Source organism: Suncus etruscus, chromosome 11 (assembly GCF_024139225.1).
Source record: "Suncus etruscus isolate mSunEtr1 chromosome 11, mSunEtr1.pri.cur, whole genome shotgun sequence".
NCBI lineage: Eukaryota > Metazoa > Chordata > Mammalia > Eulipotyphla > Soricidae > Suncus > Suncus etruscus.
Window position 1 is genome coordinate 64,308,143 of NC_064858.1, and position 19,066 is coordinate 64,327,208.

The 19,066-nt window shown below is 34.3% G+C and overlaps 1 pseudogene; it reads right to left on the reverse strand.

Moving 5' to 3' along the window:
• Positions 1-15,613: 15,613 nt before the first annotated feature.
• On the reverse strand, positions 15,614-15,712 carry LOC126023616 (uncharacterized; annotated as a pseudogene).
• Between the last annotated feature and the right edge of the window lie 3,354 nt (positions 15,713-19,066).

Sequence of the window (19,066 nt, forward strand, 5' to 3'; positions counted from 1 at the left end):
ATAGGATGCATGCTGGGAACAGGGGTGGAGGGAGGACACCACTGAAGTGGGAATTCCCCTGATTCTATGTCATTATGTACCTAAAATATTACTGTGAAAGATTTGTAATTCACTTTGGTCACAATAATAATTAGTTTTAAAAAATTTAGTTAGTGGGGCCGGCAAGGTGGCGCTAGAGGTAAGGTGCAAGTGCTAGCCAAGGAACGACCACGGTTCAATCCCCCGTTGTCCCATATGGTCCCTCCAAGCCAGGGGCAATTTCTGAGCACTTAGCCAGGAGTAACCCCTGAGCATTAAATGGGTGTGGCCCGAAAAACCAAAAAAAAAAATATTTAGTTAGCAAGTCATGCAGAGTCTCTTAGAGATGTCCCAAAGAAAACATTCCTTTCATCTTACAGAGCAATCTGTTTAAACCTGCAGGGTCTTTTAAAAGACTATGAAGATTAAAGTTGTTAATTAAAATATCTTTTGGTGCTGAGTTTTCCAGTAAAGAAAAATTTAATCAAGGCTAAATTTTCCTGTATTAATCTTTAAGTTTGGATCAATTTAAAGAATATTAAAGATACAATGTTTAGTAAAATTAACTGGAAATTTAATCTCCATTACTCAGTAATGAGCAATATTTTGTTATCCCATTCCAAGCAAATTTCTATGAAATAAATAGTTTTGAAAATTTTATATTTGTGGAAAATAGTTTACAAGTATATTGGAAAATAAATAAATAAGATAGGTATATATATATATGCACTATATGTATTTAATTTTCTGAAAATAGAATGTTTAAATTGAGCAATAGATTATGCATAAAACATAAGTTATAAATTAGAGAAAAACTTGATTCTGTTCAAACATTTGTTATTATTATTTATTTTGTTAAATAATTAGAAGGAAACATTTTCAAGGCAAAGTCTATTCACTTTTTTAAAGTGACACTTGATTTGCCAAATTATTCATATTAAAGTTGTTTCAGACATTAAATGTTCAAACACCATTTACACCACCAGTATGACCTTCCCTTGACTGGTGTCCCCAGTTTCCCACCCACCACCCTGTCCTGACCCCTTGCAAGCACAAACAAAACCACTTCATATTGTCTGTTACAAAACAAAGGCAAATGAAATTATCAAAAGCACGGGTCATTTTGAAATTATTATTAGTACTTTCTTGTTTGTAATTCTCTGGTTAAATTGGTCATAAATTTTGAGGTTGTCAATAGGTGGAGGGAAGGGCTGGACCATACCTAAAGTACTTAGAACTTATTCCTGGCTCTGTGCTCAAGGATTCCTCCTGGCAGTTCTCATGAAGAACATGTTAATAAATAGGAGGCAGGCTGTAGAGATAAAAAACTTAACCCCTGGACTATATATTTGTAAAACAAAACTTCATTGTTCAGTATAAGCTATATTTCATAACAAAAAACATGGAATACCAAAATGATAAAATTTAACATTTGTTCTTGGTTATTTTTTAAAAGATGGACATAACATTGCAAGAATCTTTTTTAAGAATATTGTCTTTCCTGTTTTATAAGCAATACTGGTAGAAGAGTATCTCTGTATAGAATTCATGTTTGAACCAAGTTACGGGGAATGTTGGATTTTATTTGTCGACCCCTAGATGCACCAATATCTTGTGTCATTGTTTCTATTTTGCATAGCCACATTAAAATGGGAAAACAATACATATGCAAACAAGTTCTTATCTAATAGAGATGGGAACACAAATTTGGTAATGCAGTTAGGCCTTATACCCTGAACATTGGCATAATGATTTGGCTTAGGCCTCAGAACTATGGGCATTACCCATACACCCCTGAACAATGGATATTGTTCTATGGAAACAACCACAGTTGTCTATAGAATTACTAGGATACAAACCTCTACCAGGGAAGACCTACCACTGCTTTGGCATTAACTTACTCCAAAGAGTAAGATGACTTACTTACTGAGTCCAGATGACTCAGCAACAGCTTGCTTGCAGGGCAGATCACTCTACATCTAATGGTGTGCTGAAACTAGAGGATGCTCCACATCAGCCTGACTTCGATGAAGAAATGCATAGAATCCAAATCTTTAAATATAGAAACCTGATACCAACAACAGCTAAAGTGTGAAATAGTTTCACCGGGACCACGGAGAATGACTCGGGTTGGACAGACTGTTATGCCTGGAACCCAGAGTGGGTCTTATGCCAATAAACTTCTGGGGTGAGGCCTTCTTGTAACCAGGCCAAGGATATTTTTCTGTTTTCCCCATATTTTTTCTGGGCTTATGCAAACAACGGCGATTGTCACTGTCATACCTTTATTATGTTTTTTTACCCTTATCCTTTAAGAAAAAAAAAAAACAATGTACTGAACTTAAAAACAAATAACAGTAGTGGAATGCCTGTCTCAAATACAGGCAGGGGATGGGAAGGGGGGAGGAGAGAATGTTACACTGGTGAAGGGGGGTGTTCTGTCTGTGACTGTTACCCAACTATAATCATGTTACTTAAATAAAAAATATATTAAAAAATAAGTACTTTTCAGATTCAATCCAGTCTACATAAAAATATACCTTGGATTTTTTTGAAAAAATATAGACCAAATACTGTTGAAATTTGTATGAATAATAAAAACCTTAGTGTCTATAACAATCCTATAAATAAAAATCTCCAACTCTTAAAAAAAAAGAAAATTGTCTCTGCCATATTTGAAACTCCATTTTATATAGTACTAGATGAAAGAATTTTCTTGCCACTTATAAATAAATTTTTAATAGTTTGCTTCCTAAGTTTTCAATTACATTAGGGTACACTACCACTTGTAAATATATTTTAAATAGTTTATTTCTTGTCTTTACATACAACACACTTACACACCCTACTCTCAGTTTGTTTATTCCTTAAAGTTTATCCTTTCTGAAAAACACAACACCCTCTACAGCCACTAAGTATGAGTCATTCACCAGAAACTAAAACTTAATTCAAAACTTTGTTATTTTCTTAAAATTGATTCTGAAATAAGCCAATCTCAGCTACTTATTTAGCTTTCATTATTGTTTTACTTAATAGAACCAACAGTCCCTAAATGAAAGAGCTCAGAAAGTTTGCTTTCTTCTGTCTTATGTTTATAAAAGTCTCATTTATGCCTCTCCTGGGAACTCCTTTAAGAGTTAGGTTGGACACTGTCCAATTTGAAGTCTTTAATCAACTAAATAGTTAAAAGTAATAAACTTTCATTTGCTTTTTATCAGCTTTGGTGTCCGAGTGAATGTAAGACCATGTATAATTAGTCACCAATTACAATTAGTGACCTTATTTTTCATTGAACTCTTTATGCTGATGCTTCCTCTTGCCTCTCTGGAAGTCTGGGAAACTCCCTTTGAGATTCTGGTTCCACAGCTTTGTGTTGTGAGTTTCATGCCTTTTCTAGTAGTCCTTTGCCTACCTTGGGACCCTGAGCCAATCACAGTAGAATGGTTATGATTGAGACACTGGACAGAGTTTGAGAACCAAACAGGTCTAACCTAGAAGATGTACACAATTAGAGTCAAATGGTTTCAGCTTAGATTCAAATTAAAAATTACCCAAAAGCTTGATATATTTAGAAGATCTTTTGTTTCATTGTTGGGCCACAGCATGCTGTGCTCAGAGTTTACTACTGGTTCTGCTCTTGAGGGGAAAGGAAGAGGAAAATATATGTGGTACATGGAATTAAACCAAATTTATCACATACATGGTAGTACCTTACATGATATACTATCACACTGAGTTCTCAATATATCTTTTAAGCACTATAATTAAAAAATGAATAGCTTTTAAGTTGAGCCTGATTTTTCCTAGTCCTGTTAGATACTAAACATAAAAAACGGTTATACATATGTTGATTAAATGTAATTCCAGATGGGAAGAACAGAAAATAGGATTTAAAAAGGTATGAATTTATATATGTAAATATATATATTGGATTTATATAACCTACTGTATATTTATTTGTGGGTTATAAATACATGGTGAACAAAAATAACCTTTATATAATGATATAGAAAACCAAATAATTCATTATATTTTTCATATCCTTCGTTAAATAATACCAATCTATTGTGATATTATATTGTGTGGAGTTGTTATTCTTACAATTGGAGATTTGGTTTGTGTAATTGCTTTTTGAATAGTTCATTTAGAGTCAGTTTGGTTAGCACAAATATTTTGAGTTATTTTTTTTCTGAGAATGTTTTAATCCTTCCCATGTAAATGAGAGTTTGCTGGATTAACAGACTCTAGGGTAACAGTTTCTTTCATTCAGTATTTTGAATATGTCATTCCACTCTTTTCTGTTTTTGTTAAACCTTAACCACAGTGCTCAAGGTTCATTCCTTTTTTGTTTGTTTGTTTTTGTTTTCTTTTTGTTTGTTTTTCAGGCCACACCCAATTGATGCTCAGGGGTTACTCCTGGCTAAGTGCTCAGAAATTGCCCCTGGCTTGGGGGGACCACATGGGATGCCGGGGATCAAACCGCAGTCTCGATCTTTCCTTGGCTAGCACTTGCAAGGCAGACACCTTACCTCTAGCACCACCTCGCTGGCCCCCATTCCACTCTTTTCTGACCTGGATTGTTTCAAGTGGAAGATCTGATTTGATTCTTATATTTTCCCTTTATTCTTGAGGTTTTTCTTCTTCCTTAGTGCTTTAAAGAGTATATCTCTCTCATTTTTTGCCATTTGGATTACAGTGTTGATCTGTTAGGATCTATTTTGTTTGGCACTCTTTTTGTACAGAAGCTTCTTTCCAAAGGGTGGGGAAGTTCTCTATTATGTCCTTCACTACTTGTTCTTCCTATTTTCTGTTTTCTTCTCCTTCTGGTTTTCCTATAATTTGGAGATTATTTCTCTTGACATTGTTTATTTTCTGCCAAGATTTTGTATCTCCTTTATTTTCCAACTTCTTTATCACTGCTGGCTTGTAATTTGTCTACAAGTTCATCTATGCGATTCTCCACCTGTGTAATTCTACTATTATGGCTTGTTAACATGTCTTTTAGTTCCTTCAGTTTCTTTTGTATAGATTCTCTCATCTTCTGAAAGAGTTCTTCTTTGAGTTGGTTGAATTGTTCATCTATTGATTTTTTAATTTCACAGGCTAGTGACTCTCTGGTTTCTATTATTAAACCATAAAGTGGTGATTTTATGTCCTCATCTATAAGGTTCAGGTGTTCGGGTGGACCTAGAAATTTTCCAGGATTTCTCTACATATCCCTCACTTTAGGTGTCTTCCTTAGCATTTTCATTGATCTTTGCTTTTAGCAGATTGAAATGTTTGAGTATCAGGGTATTTAAGAAAGTGCTATTGAATTGCTTGTATGAAAGTGGCTTGAGGTAAATATTCTTTAGAGGTTATTTTTCTAAACTAGCCAGGTTGATAAAAAAATATTGATACTAGTTTATCAACTTGTTCATCTGGGTTTTGAGCTGTATATTTTCTAAGAAAAAAGTGCTATGTTCAATCTGCAGGAACTCTATGAAATAAATTGAAATGACTTCAGTTTGGGAAAAGGAGGGCTGATGGGACAGAAGGGGGTTTTAGTAATGGCACTGGAACCAAGTAGGAGGCTGAGGAAAGGCTGAAAAGATGACTCTGTTCCTCCTTGGTGGAATTAGGATGGGAGTTTCCTTGTTCCTGCCCAGGCACAGACCTATCTGTCCCCAGGGGACAAAAGGTTAGAAATGGTGCTCGGACCCAGAAGGATACTGAGAAAAGACACCAAAAGACAGCCCCATTTGAATTTGGTGAAATAGATTAAAATATGAGGTTCCCTATTCCTTCCCAGACACAAACCTGGCTGGCCTCAAACAGCAGACAATCAGTGATGGCACTGGAACCCATAAAGATGATAAGAGAAGGCTGAAGAAAGTTCCCTAAGTATTTTAACAGATTCACATTATAGTGAGGTTTGAAATTTCACTCAATTCCTGAAGTTGCCAGAAGGCAGCCTAGCCTTTATTTATATAATTACAAAAAATATTGTGTTCTGAAAAAAAAAAGCATACTAGTTATAAATCATTTATACAATGGATGAAACTACTGTATTTTCAGACATATAAGATGACTTTTTAACCCAGAAGGCAGCCTAGCCTTTATATCATTACAAAAAATATTGTGTTCTAAAAAAAAAAAAGCATACTAGTTTTAAATCATTTATACAATGAATAAAACTACTGTATTTTCAGGCATATAAGATGACTTTTTAACCCATGAAAAATTTTTAAATAACAAGCTTAAACTTACTCCAGTTTCAGGGATGAGTGATCCTCCCCATTCTTACTGCTGCATCCCATCCAGCTTTAGGCGTCATCACTCAGTCCTCTGCTTGTCCTGTTTTATCTTTCAGGGAACACAGAGGAGCTGAGTTACCGAGCACTGCATCCCATCCAGCTGCTGGGTGTCATCACTGGTATGCAGCTTTCTAGTGCTCAGTCCTCTCTTCAGCTTTTATGGGACACAGAGAAGGTGCTCTATCTCTCACTAGCTTTCCTTTTAATCACTGCACCCCAGCCAGCTGCTCTTGGAGGAGCCCCCTCTCCGTGCTCTCAATGTAGATCACAATTAAAAATCACTGCCACTCACTACAAATAACAAATATAAAATGATTGTTGGCACTTCAAAGCCTAGCTTTATTAAACATATACTGTTAACTTTCGAGGGTTCTACTTTTTTTCTCTTACATTTTTTAACTTCCATTTAAAAATAGATGTTAAAAATAGATGTAGTCTTATACAGTGAATATAGCCTAAACCAGTGGTGGTGAACCTATGGCCCAGTGCCAACGGTGGCATGTGAAGGCCTTGCAGCTGGCACATGGGAAGGTCCGCAATTAATAAATTTATAAAATTTATAAAGTTTTTAGATGGAAAAACCTTGTTATTAAGGTTTAATTGATGTGCTGGCACTTTGAGGAAATTCTTTGGCAGTTTGGGCACTCAAAAGGGCTCAAAAATGTTAGCCAGCCCTAAACCCTATATTTTAACAGGAAAAGTGGGGGTCGTCTTATATGCCCAGTCATTTTATAAGCTGGAAAATACGTTAATTTTCATTGGGTACTTTGTCAAAAGAACATAAAAAATTAGTTTATCTTTGAATTCATGGGTGTTATTACTACCTCAAACCTCTTGCTGACATAAACAAAGACTCAAATTCATTGATAAAATTACAGAACTACTGTGAAGCAGTCATGATTTACATAGTCCTGAGTATTTTCTGGTACCATTATAAAGTAATGAATATTTATCTCTGTTGTATTGATTAAAATAAGCCACAAAGGAATTAGGAGCTAGACTCAAAATTAAATCTGCATATTCCTTTGGTCTTGAGATATTGAGAATGTAAAGAAAGTTTTCCCTTATTTTGTCTAATTATTTACCCAAAAAGACTAAGAAAGAAGTCTTTCTCCAGATACACAGACATGGCATGTAGAGCACTGGTTCACAAAGAGCTTCATTGAGCATCCAGAAGTAAATCAGTCACCAACCTGATCTCCCCAAACGTAGACTTTTCACTTTTCCTTCATATGCTGCATTTGGTGAGAGATTAGGAGATATAGCTTTCAAGTACATTTTTCCATTTGTTTGCCCTTTGGCGTAATAGCAGAATAACCTATTTACCTATCTCATCTTTTGCTCATCATTGTCTTAAAAATAATTGACAATAACTTTCCTGAGCTGATTTAAATATATTGAATAATATATTATATTTTTAAATTTATATGCAGTAACATATTTTAGTAATATTTTAACATTGATTTCCTTATTTCTATTTGTGATTTGCTTTACTATGCATTTCTTAAATTTTCCCTTTTATGTAAGATGAGCAGACACTGAATGAACAGAAATTTCCAAAATGCATTATTGGTGATCTGATTAGAATAAATGATGAAGTGCAGAAAGATGGCTCTTAGAGCTGAAGTAAGCCTGAGTCCAATCCCTGGCAATGTTTGGTTTCCTGAATACTTTCAAAGTAACTTGAGCACTGAAGCAGATTTAATCTCTGTGTTCTGTCTGTTGTGACCCTAAAACAAACAATAAAAAATATGGGGCCGGAGAGATAGCATGGAGGTAAGGCATTTGCCTTCCATGCAGGAGGTCATCAGTTCCAATCCCGGCGCCCCATATCGTCCCCTGTGCCTGCCAGGAGCAATTTCTGAGCCTGGAGCCAGAAATAAACCCTGAGCACTGCCGGGTGTGACCCAAAAACCACTAAATAAATAAATAAATAAATAAATAAATAAATAAATAAATAAATAAATAAATAAATAAATAAATAATCAGCCAAAGGGGAGCAGAAAATAACTAAAATGACTGTAGTTCATGTTTTGCATATGGAAATCTGTGCAACCTGTGCTCTTGCCCTAGAGCAAGAGCAGTACAGTGAAGAGATTACATCTGCCGCAGCCTTCACAAAAAATTCATCATCCCTAACCTGACATTTTGAGACACTCAAAGCCTTATTCACTTGAGAAAATTTTCATCCTTTCCTCCCATCTAAATGAGAGGTTTGCTGGGTAGTGAAAGCTTCTTCCATTCAGTAATTTGAATACAACATTCCACTCTTCTTGCAAGGGCCATTTCTTATGCAAGATATTTTGTGATTGCTACACTCTTTTCTTTATATTTAAGGTTTATTTCCTCAATACTGCCTTTAAAAATTTCTCTCTCTTTTTGTTTTTTTACCAATTTTTTGGATAAAAAGCATGTTGCCATATTCTGATGACAACTGAAATGTTAATGTAGTATGAAGGGCTAAAATCCAATACTGTTTCTCCACATTTGCAGATAAGTTTGTATTGGTTTTACATACACATCCAAGGATCCGAAGTACTTGAAATGTTCTAAAGTATTAAGAAACACTCCAACATTTTGGAGTTCACTAATGTAGTCCATCTCACGGAGACCCACAGAAGTATGTCATACCCAGCAGTGCTTGGGGACTCCAGAATTTTGTCCCGCCATGCTATGGAGCCTTGTGGAACTGTGGTTCTAACCTGGTATAAAGGTATGTGTCCTAACACCTTTATTGTCTCCTTAGCCTGAGGTATGTAATTATTGGACCTGAAGTTTCAGAATATATCTTTATTAATAATAAGTTTTTATTTTAATTCTGAAAATCAATAGTGCAATAGATTTTTATCTAATTGGTTAATCATCAATCTATAACTTAGGCATCTAGAAAACTTAAGTTTTAAATTCAAAAGGCAAGTCCTTTTTGTTCAGCTTTTTTACAATAACATTTCTGACATCTAAATGAGTTATTGGTGAGTTATTAGATTAGAGTTATTGACATCTAAATGAGCTATTAATTGTTAGATTATAAGTGAATTATTAGATTTTTCTACTACATATAAACTTGTATATTATTACATAGTACTAGTAATCTACTATTTGGCCTACATAGACTAGATTTTATAATGGGTGTATCTTAGCATATAGTAATTAATTATAATTAAATCACTTTAGATGAATATCACCTAGTGTTTATGTGTAATTTGAAGGCAATAACAGGGTTAGTCAGAATAAATGCAGTACACCAAATTGCCTCAGAGTTGTCTTTATTAACATATGAACAGTGAAACTATAGTTAAGTAAATTCAGAGTTAGCAAACGTAAGTCATCATCTCTCTAAAGGAAGTTCATTGTTTTGCACCATATAAAGGGATGTATTTGGGAGCCAGAGAAATAGTATAGCAGGTACTATTGGGTGTTTTCTTTCCACACTGCTGACTCAGGTTTAATATGAAGTAACTCACACTTGATTACTGGAGCCCAGTAAGAGTGATTTCTGAAGTATAAGAATGCATGTTTACCGCTAAGAATCATGTGCTCATAATAATTATCATTCTTTGTCTTTTCTATGGTTTAAGATATCATAGACTAAATTAGTCCTCAGTGCGTTGACCACATTTTAAGTATATGGATGAAGATTTAGGGGAAAAGCATAAGCCTATTTTCAAAAACCTCCATTTAACTGGTTTGCTTAAATAAGCTGTACTGTACTGTTTAGTTTCTAAAGGAATTACATTCCCTTTCCCTAGAGTTCAGAGGTGCAAGTCAATTTTGTCACACATATACTATCATTGCAGCTGAGTGATATTTATCATTGACCTACAAATATCTTATCTGTCTTCTCCAAATCACAATCTAAAATATCACAAAATTTTATCTTTATTATATTTTTCATTTACACTTGATATATTGTTATTTACTTATACTTGATCTATTTTAGGTGCACAAGCAGTTTGGAGCAAAATCTCTTAATAATTAAATAATATTCATCAATATGCAAAGATTTCTCAATACATTCCATGCCAGACCATGTCAGTATAGAGTTAGAACCCTCATTGTATTTATTTTTTGCAAGCTTGAAAAAAAATTAGTTTTTATCATGACTTTTTTGTTGGATTGTGAAGAGCTATTTCATGCTATAATTTATAATTTGTGTCATCAAACACCAGTTCTATGTATTCAACAATATACTCTAAAATTAAATGAGAATAAATTGAGAAGATAGCAAAGAAGGAGAGACAACATTGTTTTATACTCTAGATAAATTTTAATCTTATGTTTCTTATCCAAATGATAGAGATTTATGCTCAATACATTATCTCTCTGGGAATGTTCTAAAGCTTTCTGTGGAGAAAAAATTTACATTCTGGGCTTAAAGAACGTTTAAAAATTGCATCTGGATATGTCCTTGATAACTATACACAATTGTGCTCTGTGAGTATGTCTTTTCAGTGATTTGTAAATATTTTTTATTTCACAAATTATAAATTATAGCATGATTATAGCTTTTTCTTTACAATTCAAGAAAAGATCATGATTAAAAACTAATTTTATTTAAAGTTTGCAAAAAATAAATACAATGAGAGTTCTAGCTCTACACTGACATGGTCTGGCATGAAATGTGTTGAGAAATCTGTGCATAAAAATTGATGTATATTTTTAATTAAAAATTAAAAAACCTTAGATTCAGTGATAGATCTAAGTTTATGTTAAAATATTCTTTATTTTCTGGCAGGGTGAATTTCAGTGCAGTTCTAAATCCAATAAACCTAGTGTTTCTTAAAGAAAATAATTTACCGACACTGCTGATTAAATAAAGAATATCAGTAAATAAAATTATGCTGTAACTTAGATGATCAGTTCCAGAGCAATTAAAATATTCCAAGAGAATCTCCTTCCTGATCTGAACATCTATAAATGGGCTGATTTTATGAATACTTTAATTATTTAATTAATTAATGGTTTAATTTTGGGCCACTTTTACAAGTACTCCTGACTCTATGCTTAGGATCATTCCCAGAAATTTTCAGGGGATTGGCCATATGTGATGTTGGGGATTAATCAGAGTCATCAACTTCTAAAGCAAACACCTTATGCCCTCCTGTCTCTCCATTCAATTATAGACTAGTAAGATTATTATTATTATTAATTATTATTATTATTATTATTATTATTATTATTTCTTTGGTAGCTCTTAAATATGGAACACAGATTTTTAGGGATACAAACAGAAATAAAAGAGATTTCTTACTTTACTGTATTTTACTTCCCAGATTTACTATTTTATTTTTCTAATTAAAATTGAGTGTTACATAGAAGGACCAAGGTGCCTAGAAACACATTCTGTGGCTTTTTTCTAAAATCATTGTCTTATAGGAAACAAAATATATTTTAAAGTCCAATCAGTGACTCAAAAATTGTTTCCAAAACAGATTTTACCTGAATTTTGACAAAAATCTTGCCCTAGAAACAAAATCATGTCTATTTCATATAGAAGTAGATGGTGGGTGGAGAGATAGCATGAAGGTAGAGTGTTTGCCTTTCATGCAGAAGGTTATTGGTTCAAATCCCAGCATCCCATGTGGTCCCCCGAGCCTGCCAGGAGTGATTTCTGAGCCTGGAGCCAGGAGGAACCCCTGAGCCCTGCTGGGTAGTGACCAAAAAACCAAAAAACAAACAAAAAAAAGTAGATGTGGGAACAACATAAGGTCAAACAGGGACACAGAGCCAAAGTTGATTGACATTAATTTTTCCTCATGTGAAGAAAAATACTCAATTTTTTATTGCTCTTTAGTCTTTGGTTTTTACTATTCATGATGATAAAATAACCTGTAGCTATCAAAATCTCTACTCGTGAAAATCTGTAGTATGGGTGCAGAAGCAATTAATTGTACAACATGCAGGGTACTTTCTTTTATTTAGCTAATCTGGTTTCAATTCTAGCAGCATATATTTTACTCCAGGAGTAAAAGCACTCCAGGAGTGATCCCTGAGGACAGAGTCAGGAGTAAGTCCTGAGATGTGTGCCTCAAAAAATTACATAAAATATGCTGTATAGATTAACAAGCTTTAAAGTAATTATATTTCTCTAATATTCTAACATCACATATTTTTCACATAAGCCTCATTTATTTTCCTCATCAGGGGTAGAAATCCCTGCAATAAATTTTAATCTCTTGATAATGTTTTTCTCTTAGTCACTTCAAAATATTGTTAACTTTAAAAACCTGATAATAATTTTTCTTCAAAGATCAGTATGGCATTAAGACAAATCAGTCAAAAAAAATTTTTTTAATTTAGGTTCCCATTTAGCATCACTCTTCAAATTTAATTTCTGTAGTTACCACAGCATTTGTGACAATATTAATGTTTCTCACTTGGAAATTGCTAGAAAATTTACTCTCAAAAGAAAATGAAAGGGAGGCAAAAGAGAAGTCAATTATACTTGTATGTGGAAAAAAAGGCTGAAATGCTTTAAAAGTACTTTTACTACTTATACTTCACGGATTGCACACATACACACACACACACACACACACACACACACACACACACACACAACCTAAAATCAAAGATTCAAATACTTAAAGTACAAAAATATGAGGTGGGATTGAGTCCAGTATAATTATTCACTTTAGGATTTGTTTAAGATCAAGGGATAAAAATTGAAAATGATTCTCATATGTTATTTTTAGATGATACTCAATGCTGCCTATCACTTGGTGACAGAAGTCAAACTCAGGATAGCCACATGCAACACATAGGCTTAACCTATTGAGCAATCTGGAAGTTTTTCTTGAACCAATCAAGAAAAAAATAGTATAGGTGTTTATTATAGATAAAAGCTAGGCTGAAATGAACTGTTTAATGTATGGCCAAATAGGTTTAATAGCATGCTTCAAAATGCCCACCCCAATGCGTTTATGCAGGTAAGTGCTCACACTTTTGCACTCATGCATGCACACACAAACACACACACACACACACACAAACATATAAACACACACACACCGTCCAGACTTTTGAACACCCCCCACCTCAAGAAAAAGCAAAGATTTTTAGAGATTAAAAAGTTAAAAGCACTTCTGTCTGGACAAAAGAATGAGAAACAAGACAGAATAAAAGCTTGTAATTGTTATGGAGAGATTTTCAGCACAAATTTGGAGAATAGGTGCAAGTAGTTTTAAACAGTAATAGATATCTTTGACTAATATTATTGCCCAATTCATAATGATAGTGTGGTAAAGTTTAATGGCATTTTATTTAGTTATACTAATAAAGAAGTATGCGTATTACCTATATCTGAACTACTGTACTTTTTGGACATCTAAAAATTACAGTATGATTTATTAAAATTTGAACATGTGATCAATTTTATTTTGTATTTCTTTAAATTTTCCATTGAACTGCAATACTATGATATGCCCTATACAAATGGGCTGTTGAGTCAGAGCAGCATACTGCTGGACCTGAGTTTGAACATCAGCATGTTGTGGTCTTCCAGTTCTGTTGGGCATAATCCAGGGTGACCCTGAGAATGTTGGTCTTCACAGAGCCCACTCAGTTCTGCCTCTCTGGATCCCGTTTCTGCATTTCTGCTACATTTGGCTGTTATCACAGAAAGTGAGTGAGAAGGCCTCCCATCACAGTTTTGGTACCCTAACCACATACCAAAAATAGAAGAGAGAGGTTATTTTTTCACAACAAATATATCATCTATCTTTTAGCTATTACTATGTTTCCAAAATGCTAGATGCTACATTTTTACAGAAAAGTTTAATGTCGTTTAGTTCACAATTTACCAAGCTTTCTCAAGCATGAATTAATTTTGATGTATATGAAGTTGTTTTCTGTTAAATAAATGCATTAAAATTTCATTTATATACTTGATCCATGGAATATTACAAAATAAATTTTTGGTTGGGAAACTACACAAACAATAGATTCTTATATCATCTTTAACAGAATGATGTTCCTGTAAGCAAGCACAATTTTACAGAAACTTGGATATGCTTTACAATCTTAATTTGTGTCATCTGATGATGATACTAGCTGTGCATAAAATAATGGTATTACCACCAATCATAATAAATGTTTCTTGTTTGTCTATTTGTTTTGGTTTTTTTGTATATTATGTTTGGATTTTGTTTTGCATATTTGTTTATTTTTGAGGTCATACCAGCATGTACTCTGGACTTACTCATGGCTCTACACCTGGCAGGGCTTGGTAAACCATATGGAATTCCTTTGATTAAACCTGGGTTAGCAGCAAGCAATGAAATCATCTGTACCCTCTGTCCTATCTTTCTAGTCTTTCAATGGCTTCTCTATGGATGACTTCTGCCTGGATAAATAGAGCACAGAATAGCAGCTTTATTTTTCCCTATATGTGAATATAAAATACACATGTAAAGCTTAGCGGATAGTATGATAATTATGCACATGCCCTGTGTGTGGTAGAGCTAGTTGAATCACTAATTGCCACTTGTTCCTCCAAGATCACTGGGCAAAGCCCTTGGGGCTCCTGAGCATCACCATCTGGCCCAAGTGAAGTCCAGTATTACAGTGAAGCCATGCTTTCATCCTCAAGTTTACTAAAAGGGTAAGTTGTCAGAAAATAAACCAGAACCTTTGCCCCTGAGCATTGCTTGGAAGCCCTCATTGCCAAAAATAAATAAATAAATAAAAAACACAATATTTCAAATCAAGATAAATTGTTTTTAAATTAGTTCACCTAATACCAGGCAAAATACTTAATTTTTTACTTAACTTTATCATTTAATTAAGTAAATATGTGAATTCTTTTAAATTTTATACAAAATTAATAATTCTATATATTTCCTGACTGAAATAAAAACCCATTTTATATTTAAGAAATAAAAAAGCTTCTAGGATAAATTATTTTTTCTAGATTTTGTTTTTAAAAAGTGTTTAACATCTTTTTTGTTGACAATAAACAGTGTCATTTTTTTATTTCTCTTCAGCATCGGCTTATTGTTGACAGTTTGGAATAGATTTGCATTATGAATGCTTCTTTGCTTTTATTTATCTTTATGTTTTAATCTCTAATAAGCATGCATTTTTAATATGTTGTAATTCCAAGATGTTATTGAATGTTGGGAATTTCAAATTATATTGAGAAATCAAGAAAATAAATTAGAGTTTTAGTTGTCCTTTCAGTTCAATAGTGATTAGTTTAAGAGTTATTGGATGCTGTATGCCATAGGTCATTACTAGTAAATTATTGCTATTTAACAGTGGTTTCAATCATGCTTCTGAAATAAAGGAAGGTTTCTACTATAAATAGGAACAAATTTGTGTGTCATCCTTGTGCAGGGGCCACGCTAATCTTCTCTGTATCGTTCCAATTTTAGTATATGTGCTGCCGAAGTGAGCACAATAGGAACAAATTTTACTTTATAACATTAACATCCTTATCAGCATCAAAAACTATGGTTATAATTTTTAGATAGTTTTAAACATTGAAAATGTTCTTCAAAAGTCCTTTCATTTTTTCAAAATAATAAAGACCTATACCTTTTATTTAATAAACCCCATCTTGTTTCTTTTTTACAAACATGTATTTTCCTTTGCTTCATATCTAGAAGATCTAGATCACAAATTATTGTTAGAATGATAATCTGGTTTCTTATTAATAAAGATTTATCATTATATTTCATAATATAAGAAATCAAGATCATCTGTCATTTCAGATATTGACACTACTACATAGAGGAGCATTTGAGAAGAGGAAAAATTTTAGACCATATAACAAGTATTATTTCAGAAACATTTGATTTAAAATTATTGCCAATGAAAAGTGGCATAACACTACTTTACTTATAACTTTCTATAATATCTCAATAGCTTCAATTTGTTGCACAGTACTGTGATTGTCAGTTCAGCTACATGCTTATCAAGGTTCTAGAAATAAATAAGTTCAATTTGAGAATGTTTATGTTTGGAGAAGTAACATTTGGCAAAATAATGAAGAAAGAGTTTATATCTTGTCCTTGTAGAGCAGTGCATAGAAATAATTATTGAAATTGAGAAATTAGTGGCCATAATTAGATGTTTTAAAATATCTACAATATTACGTCAATTACTTCAGATAATGGATGGAGGAAGAACATCCTTAGAACCTAGTTTGGACAACTTGAAATCATTTGGATGACTACAGCAAGTTTGAGTTTTGTTCTGAATGACTTTTTTGATATGGTCAGTATTTTTGCAATTCTATATCAAACATATAGTCATATACTTATATTCTCTTTTGTAGTCTTATAGTTATATTTAATTTCTTTCTTTTTTCTTTTTTTGTTGTTTATTTCTTGTTTTTGTTTTTTTTTGGGGGGGGCACACCAGGTGATGTTCAGGGTTTTCTCCTGGCAATGCATTCAGAAATAGCTGCTGGCTTGGGGGATCATCATATGGGATACCGGAGATTGAACCCAGGTCTGTTCTGAATCAGCTGCATACAAGGCAAACACCCTACCACTGTGCTATCACTCTGGCTCCTATATTAAATTTCTTGTCCTACTTGGTTTTGTAGACAAAAGACAAAAAAAATGGATTCAGAAATCAATAACATAACCTCCTTCCACAAAGTCTTCCTAGTTCACTGTACATCCAAATAATTTCTGTTTCTGTTATTACAACTGATTAAAGTCAACTATGGCATCAGCATCTCTTATCCCAACATCAATTATAAAAAGAACCATTCTGAGTAAGTTAAACTCTTTATTTTTAAGTGTACTTTATTTTATTTGTGAAGATAATTTTAGAATTGTCTTAAACCTTGTTGCTCTCAGATCTTTGTTTCTGAAATAAATAGTGACCTCTTTCTTTTTTCTTGACGATTATTCTTACATTCCCCAGTATCCTTTATTCTCTCTTTCTTTCTGAAGATATTGTACGATATTTGCTTTTCAGATACAAAAATTAGGTTATTTTTACCCAGATAGAAAAATTAGGTTATTTTTACCCAATAGAAATGAGGATTGGACTGACCAGCCCATGATAAGAGTGGAGAGCTCATTTAGAGCATTAAGTACACTGACAACTACCACAATAATGATAGTGAGAGAGAGAGAGAGAGAGAGAGAGAGAGAGAGAGAGAGAGAGAGAGAGAGAGAGAGAGAGAGAGAGAGAGAGAAATAGAGGCCTGTCCCAAAGACAGGAAGGGAGAGAGGAAGGAGGGAAATGAGGAACATTGGTGTTTAGAAGTTATACTGGTGAAGTTTGGTGTACTTTTTATGACTGAAAGCTAACTACAAACATTTTTGTAACCAGGGTGCTTAAAAAAGAATTAAAAAAAAATTTCACTCCTTAACCAGGCCTGGGGGGGTTGTGGTGTGGGACTTGGATGACCCCAGTACCCCTCTACCACCTTGCTCCAAATATCCAGGGCTTCCCCTGGGCCACATGCCTGGGAAAGCCAGTGAGGTGGGTCCCTTGGAGGAGCTTGAAGGTTACCCTAGGCTTTCCCCCATTCCCCACCTGGCTCCTTAGGGAGGGTTGGGGTGGGGACTTTGAACTTCCAGCCTCCCAGCTCTTGAGAGTCTCTTTCCTTCCTGAAAGCCGGGAGTCTCTGCCAGCATGGGTTTCGGCAGGTCTCCGCCATGCCAAAGGCCTTCTTTACAAGGCCTAAGATGGGTGCGAGCCTTGGGTGACCCCAGCACCCCTCTACCGCCTTGCTCCAGATCTTCAGGGCTTCCCCTGGGCCACATGCCTGGAAAGCCAGCAAGGTGGGTCCCTTGGAGGAACTTGAAGGTTACCCTAGACTTAACTTGTGGGTGTTGAGTTGCACCAAAGCAGTCACTGTAATTTCTTACCAGTTTATATGTTTAATCCATGTGGGTGCTAGCGCCCCTGCGCACTCACGATACATTAATAGTACTCCCTATCCTTGAATTATGTTTTTGTGTATGCAGAATGTCCATTTTGTACTCTGCCCTTTTGCACACCCCTACAAAAGCTCTTTAACTCTTTAACTCTCTCACCCCCTACCATCATTACTCCACATTTACCCTTTTTAACTTCAGTACTGCAGAGTTCTAAGTCACAGACCAAAGTGGTGCACTGGAGTTAACACCCCCCAACTATTTCAAAAGGCATAAAATGAACACGTATGTCTTTTCAATATTTTAAGTTTGTTTTCTTTGACAGCTATAGCTCTTGCTGAATATTTTCTTATACACTGACGATTTTCCCCAATTTTTATCTTTTCTTCTCTTTGTGAACTGTTCAATAGGGAATTTGGTGAAAGAGTCACTGAGTTTAATTCTTTTTTTTTTTTTTTAATTCTTATGTTTGAACCAAGTCACAGGTATTTTTGGACGTGTTCTTATGCCCCCATAACACCGATAACGCCACGTGGCTTTATTTCTTGTTTGCATAGGCATACGCAAAACGTGAAAATACTATACATACAAATAAGTTCTTATCTAATAGAGATGGGAAAACACAAATCTTATAGTGCAATAGGACCTTACACCCTGAACATTGACATAATGACCTAGCACAAGCCTCAGAAGAATGGGCATTCTCCATTCACCCCTGATCTAGGGAAGCCATCTAAAAAACATCCAAGGTTGTCTATAACATCACCTGGAAGCAATCCTCTACCAGAGAAGACCCTACTGCTGCTCTGACATCCACCTACTCAAAAGAGACTTTCCTTAACACTGAGAAGACTTAACAACAACAATGATCTGCTTACTGGACAGGGCTTTCTGCATTGCCCTTTAATT